Genomic DNA, 5,960 nt, shown 5'->3' with positions numbered 1-5,960 from the left:
TTTTTAGTAGAGACGGGGTTTCACCGTGTTAGCCAGGATGGTCTCGATCTCCTGACCTTGTGATCCACCCGTCTCAGCCTCCCAAAGTCAATTAAATTTCTTTACTAGATATAGGACTTTGCAGATTTTCTAATTTTTCTAAGTCAGTTTCAATAAATTATGGAATATTCATTTCATCTGCAAATTCTAATTTACTGGCATAAGTTGTACAGAATAACTGCTCATCTTTTTAATCTCATGGGATCTATAATGATAGTCTTTTTTCATCTGTGATCCTTGTAATGTGCATCTTTATTTTCTTTCTTTTTTTTTGAGATGGAGTCTCGCTCTGTCACCCAGGCTGGAGTGCAGTGGTGTGATCGTGACTCACTGCAACCTCCACCTCCCGGGTTCAAGCAATTCTCCTGCCTCAGTCTCCTGAGTAGCTGGGACTACGGGCACACACCATCACACCCGGCTAATTTTTGTGATTTTAGTAGATACGGGGTTTCACCATATTGGTCAGGCTGGTCTCGAACTCTTGATTTCAGGTGATACACCCAGCTGGGCCTCCCAAAGTGCTAGGATTACAGGCATGAGCCACTGTGCCCAGCTTTTTTTTTTTTCTTATTTGAGTCGGAGTCTTGCTCTGTCCACCAGGCTGGAGTGCAGTGACACGATCTTGGCTCACTGCAACCTCCATCTCTGGGTTCAAGCTATTCTCCTGCCTCAGTCTCCCAAGTACCCGGGACTACAGGCACCCACCTGCCTGTAGTCATGCCTGGCTAATTTTTGTATTTCTGTAGAGACAGAGTTTCACCATGTTGTTGGCCAGGCTGGTCTTGAACTCCTGACCTCAGGTGATCCGCCCGCCTTGGCGTCCCAAAGTGCTAGGATTATAGGCATGAGCCACCTCGTCCAGGCTACTTTATGGTGTTTTGTTTTTTTTTAGATGGAGTTTCACTCTTGTTGCCCAGGCTGGAGTGCAGTGGTGCCATCTTGGCTCACTGCAGCCTCTGCCTCCCAGGTTCAAGTGATTCTCCTGCCTCAGCCTCCCGAGTAGCTGGGATTGCAGGCATGTACCACCACGCCTGGCTAATTTTGTATTTTTAGTAGAGACGGAGTTTCTCCACGTTGGTCAGGCTGGTCTCGAACTCCCGACCTTGGGTGATCCGTCTGCCTTGGCCTCCCAAAGTGCTGGGATTACTGGCATGAGGCCCTGTGCCCAGCCTACCTTATGGCTTTTTACCAGAAAAGTTTGCCACCCCATTCTACAGTGTTACTTTTAGACTCCCAGTGGAAAACTTAGGGTATTTCACAGGATCCTTCCTCCTCTGCAGACCCATTCCAGTTTTTGTCTCTCCAGCACCTTGATGCTGACAAAAGTTCTGTTTAACTTCTCAACTTTTGGGCCGGGCATGGTGGCTCACACCTGTAATCCTAGCACTTTGGGAGGCCGAGGTGGGCAGATCACCTGAGGTCAGGAGTTTGAGACCAGCCTGGCCAACATAGTGAAACCCTGTCGCTACTAAAAATACAAAAATTAGCTGGGTGTGGTGGCACATGTCTGTAGTCTTGGCCACTCAGGAGGCTGAGGCAGGAGAATCGCTTGAACCTGAGCGGCGGAGGTTGCAGTGAGCCAAGATCATGCACTCCAGCCTGGGTGACAGAGCGAGACTCCATCTAAAAAAATAAACAAAAACAAACAAAAAACTTCTCAACTTTTTAGCAGCTGCTTTCTACTTAGCTTTATAGCCTTTTGGCAGCTGCTTCCAAATTGGCAAATATTTGGAGGAGAAAAGTGGTACAGAGTGTTGGGCTTACCTTAATTTATTTGCTTTCTCTATTAGCGTTCCACCAAATCAATAGAACCAGTAGTGTGTGTCTGTATGTGTGTGTTCACACACATACATATGTATTAGGATATTTATTGCAAGGAATTGGTTCATACAATGTTGGGGACTAGCTAGGCAAGTCTGAAACCTGTAAGGCAGGTTGCAGCCAGGAGGGGCAGGCTGGAACTGTCGGATAGGAGCAGAAGCTACAGTCTGCAGGCAGAATTTCTTTTTCCTCAGAGAAGTTTCTGTTCTGCCCTTAAAGCAACTGATTGAGTCAGGCCCACCCAGATTATCTAGGATAATCTTCCTTACTTAAAGTAAATAACTATAGACTTTAATTGTATCTACCAAATACCTTGACAGCAAGACTTGTATTAGTGTTTGAATAACGGGACGGTAGCCTAGCCAAGTTGATACATAAAATTGACCATCACATCCTCTCTGTAGGAATTGACTTCTTGAGTCTGGGCCACTTTACTAGTTGTCTGATGCCTTCAAACAGATGTTTTTTTTTTTCTGTTTCACTCAGCTTTTCTGAGCGCTCTCCAGTAGGAGGTTTATTCTGATAGAAACTTGCCCATTGGTAGCAGCAGAAATCCCAGTGTTCTAGAAAATATTCTGAGGCCAGATGCAGTAGCTCACGCCTGTAATCCCAGCACTTTGGGAGGCCAAGGCAGGAGGATTGCTTGAGACTAGCCTGGGCAACAAAGCAAGAACCCATCGCTAAAAAATTAACTTTTTTTTTTGAGACGGAGTCTCGCTCTGTCCCTCAGGCTGGAGTGCAGTGGCACAATCTTGGCTCACTGCAACCTCTGCTGCCCGGGTTCAAGCGATTCTCCTGCCTCGGACTCCCAAGTAGCTGGGATTACAGGCGCCCGCCACCACACCCAGCTAATTTTTGTATTTTTAGTAGAGACAGGGTTTCACCTTGTTGGCCAGGCTGGTCTCGAACTCTTGACCTTAGGTGATCCACCCACCTTGGCCTCCCAGAGTGTTGGGATTACAGGCTTGAGCCACCACGCCCAGCCATTTTTTTTTTTTTTTTTTTTTTAAGAGACGGGGTCTTGCTCTGTCACCCACAGTGGCATATAGTGGTGCTATCACAGCTCACTGCAGTTTTGACATCCTGAGCTCAAATGGCCTTCCTGCCGCAGCCTCCTGAGTAGCTGGGACTGTAAGTGTGCGCAACCATGCCTGGAAAAAAGATGGTAAAGAGCCTGTGGAGCCTGTAGCCCACTCCTGAGTAGCTGGGACTATAGGTGTGCACAACCATATCTGGAAAAAAGAGATGGTAAAGAGATGGGAGTCTTGGTGTGTTGTCCAGGCTAGTCTCATGTAATCCTCCCATGTTGGCCTCTCGAGTAGCTGGGACTACAGTCATATGCCACCATGCCTGGCTAATTTTTTTTCTTTCTTTTTGTTGAGACAGGGTTTTGCCATGTGGCCCAGCCTGGTCTGGAACTCCTGGTCTCAAGCGATCCACCTGCCCAAAGTTCTCGGATTACAGGTGTGAGCCACCATGCCCGGCCTAATTTTTTATGTTTTGGAGAGATGGGGGTCTCACTGTGTTGCCAAGGCTGGTCTCAAATTCCTGGGCTTAAGCAGTCCTCCCACCTTGGTCTCCTAAAGTACAGGGATTGCATGTGTGAGCCATTGTGGGCTGTATTCTTGAATTAATGAAGATACTATGTAGTCCTTTAAATCACTCATCTGATGCTTTTCAGAGATTCCCACATTATTTTCCTCAGTCATATTGTGGAATTGAGAACTGAAATGGTTTCTTGTGATTTTACTAATGCTGAGCATTAAAGAAGGCCTTGCTATTTTAAAATCTGTATCCTAATCAAATATTGAGGCCGGGTAAGGGGCCTCACGCCTATAATTCCAATGCTTTGGGAGGCCCAGGTGGGATGATTGCTTGAGCCCACAAGTTACAGACCAGTTTAGGCAACATAGTGAGACTCCCATCTCTACTTAAAATAAAATTTAAAAAATTAGCTGGGCATGGTTGTGCATACCTGTAATCCCAGCTACTTGGGAGGCTGAGGCAGGAGGATTGCTTGAGCCCAGGAGTTGGAGGCTACAGTGAGCCATGATCTGCCACTGCAAAAATGTCAAGAAGTCTGGAAATAGTGTTAAATGCAAAACTGTGGCAAGAATTGTAGATTTAATATGCTGATCAAAGAAGGGAATTTATGGTACTTGTCTTTAATATTTAAAGGGTTGGAAGTGATGGAAGGATATGTTTTTCCAGGGGATAGGATTAAACTAATGCATGGAAGTCACGGTGGGTGTAATAGACTATTTTTGGATATTTTTAGGCAGACTGAGATGAACTAGTAGAGGTGTTTTGTAGTCTTGGGTGGAAGGTTTGGGATCCCAGATTTTGAGGTTCATGACTGGTAAAATTGTGGCGGGTGGGTGATTGGGAGACCATCATAAGGTTGCTGGCATTTTATTTTGTCATGTAAGGGCATTAAAAAATCTAGCCTTGTATTTCGAGACAGGGTCTTGCTCTGTTGCCCAGGCTGGAATGCAGTGGCATGATCATGACTGACTACAGTCTCAGCCTTCTGGGCTCAAGCCGTCCTCCCATCTCAACCTCCCGAGTAGCTGTCCGGAACCACAGGCATGAGCCACCATGCCCAGCTAATTTTTTTTTTTTTTTTTGAGAGAGTCTTGCTCTGTCGCCCGGCCTGGAGTGCAGTGGCCGGATCTCAGCTCACTGCAGGCTCCGCCTCCCGGGTTTACGCCATTCTCCTGCCTCAGCCTCCCAAGTAGCTGGGACTACAGGCACCCGCCACCTCGCCCGGCTAGTTTTTTGTATTTTTTAGTAGAGACGGGGTTTCACAGTGTTAGCCAGGATGGTCTCGATCTCCTGACCTCGTGATCCGCCCGTCTTGGCCTCCCAAAGTGCTGGGATTACAGACTTGAGCCACCGCGCCCGGCCTAATTTTTTTAATTTTTATTTTTGTAGAGAAAGGTCTAGGCTGGGCGCGGTGGCTCATGCCTGTAATCCCAGCACTTTGGGAGGCCGAGATGGGTGGATCAGTTGAGGTCGAGAGTTCGAGACCAGCCTGACTAACATGGAGAAACCTCATCTCTACTAAAAATAAAAAAAAATTCGCTGGGCGTGGGGGTGCATGTCTGTAATCCTAGCTATTCAGGAGGCTAAGGCAGGAGAATTGCTTGAACCCGGGAGGCAGAGGTTGCAGTGAGCCGAGATGGTGCCACTGCACCCCAGCCTGGGCAACAAGAGCAAAACTCCATCTCAAAAACAAAAAGAAAGAAAGGTCTTGCTATGTTGCCCAGGCTGGTCTCGAACTCCTGGGCTCAAGCGATCCTCCTGCCTTGGCCTCCCAAAGCCCTGGGATTACAGGCGTGAGCCACGGTATCTGGACTATTACATTTTTAAAGAAGGCATTTTTGGCCAAGTGAGGTGGTCATGCCTGTAATCCCAACACTTGGGGAGACCAAGGCGGCAGGATGGCTTGATCCCAGGAGCTTGAGACTGGCCTGGGCAACATAGTGACACCCTGCCTCTACAGAATTTAAAAAGGGGAAAAAAAATCAGCCAGGTGTGGTGGCACGTACCTGTGGTTCCAGCTACTTGGGAGGCTGAAGTGGGAGGACTGCTTGAGCCTGCAAGTCCAAGTCTGTTTTTTCTTTTTTTATACTGACCACTATACTAATGAGGGAAAAAAATACATTTTTAATATTAAAAAAGAAGTGAAGATGGCGGGGCGCCATGGCCCACACCTGTAATCCCAGCACTTTGGGAAGCTGAGGTGGGTAGATCACTTGATCAAGGTCAGGAGTTCAAGACCTGCCTGGCCAATGTAGTGAAACCCCATCTCTACTAAAAATACAAAAATTAGCCAGGCCTGGTGGCATCTGCTCGTAATCCCAGCTACTCGAGAGGCTGAGGCAGGAGAATCACTTGAACCCGGAGGCAGAGGTTGTAGTGAGCTGAGATCATGCCACTGCACTCCGGCCTGGGCGACGGACTGAGACTGTCTCAAAAAAAAGAAAAAGAAGATATCATTTAGGTACAAAGGATAGCCCTTCCCAAGGAAGCCTTACACTAACATATACCATAATTAATTTTAACATTTTAAAAATCAGGATGCATCTGAAAATTAT

At 47.0% G+C, this 5,960-nt stretch overlaps 1 protein-coding gene across 3 annotated transcripts in view; it reads left to right on the top strand.

The window, feature by feature from the left end:
* Positions 1-5,960, top strand: part of KCTD20 (potassium channel tetramerization domain containing 20) — a 52,016-nt gene that overhangs the window by 9,550 nt on the left and 36,506 nt on the right. The window lies entirely within an intron of this gene.

This window comes from Colobus angolensis, unplaced genomic scaffold, assembly GCF_000951035.1.
Source record: "Colobus angolensis palliatus isolate OR3802 unplaced genomic scaffold, Cang.pa_1.0 Scaffold24, whole genome shotgun sequence".
In the NCBI taxonomy this organism is placed as follows: Eukaryota; Metazoa; Chordata; class Mammalia; order Primates; family Cercopithecidae; genus Colobus; species Colobus angolensis.
This window is presented reverse-complemented; position numbering and strand designations above follow the sequence as displayed.